This window comes from Opisthorchis viverrini, assembly GCF_000715545.1.
Source record: "Opisthorchis viverrini unplaced genomic scaffold opera_v5_662, whole genome shotgun sequence".
In the NCBI taxonomy this organism is placed as follows: Eukaryota; Metazoa; Platyhelminthes; class Trematoda; order Opisthorchiida; family Opisthorchiidae; genus Opisthorchis; species Opisthorchis viverrini.
The window spans coordinates 23,463-24,411 of NW_008752322.1; positions in this window are offsets into that span (position 1 = coordinate 23,463).

A 949-nucleotide genomic window follows, 5' to 3' on the forward strand; every position below is an offset into this window, starting at 1 on the left:
GTGTAACGATGGTGACCTTGGGGATTCGTCACCCTGCACATGTGCTTTTTCTTCTGTCTGGGCGCGCCCTGACAGAGACATGTTGGTACTGCTATAATAGCGGCCGGAAACTTGAGCAAGCAATATGTTATGGTATGTGCCTACCAGTGTCTAGCACTGGTTACAATTGTTCGTACTTAAAGTGACAATCCAGTAAAACAATAAAAAATCCAGCCAACTCACAAACCACCATGCACCGCCTAACGCCAGTGTGGACTTTGGTCAATCGGATTCTAAGTGGTTGCACTGTAAACTCGTGGCTAGTTGGCTTAGAAGAGACGCACTGAAAAAATCCTTCTTATTAAAGCGATAATCCTGGCCACGCTAGATACCCGTTACAGCAGTACCCTTCAGTGAAGACATCTGAAAACGTTTTTCTTTATCTTTACCATCCCCCAAGTAGAAAATCTCCATGGTATTTGGCAGGGGTGAGAACGCTGTAGCACTTGTAAACTGCTCTTTTTCATGCTCAGTATCATCTTCCTTTTCCCCATCATTATCGGTCACATCGCTGTACAAAAGTTTGTTTTACTGAAATACAACCGCTACCGCCCGCGCGTTGGCTCCAACGTGACTTTGAGACTTTTGCTGAGTGACTGTTTTTGTGACCGCCGGTTGGCTATATTTGACCGCTGCTAACACTAAACGTGAACAAACATTTCAGCTACAAACACTGGACTAATATATTCACGCTTGTGGAATAATATTTCGATCACCGGAGATCTGGGATACCAGGAAGATAGAACTATTCTTTGTGTGGTGGTTCAACGGAATACGGAACTACGGAATCTCCTATTTTGAACTGTGAGTCAAAAATTACTTGTATTTTTCTCTTTGTGGCTTTGTATCTGGCTTACATAAGTGATTTGTTCAGTTCACTAGAGACTCCATAGGGCCGTTAACCACTACA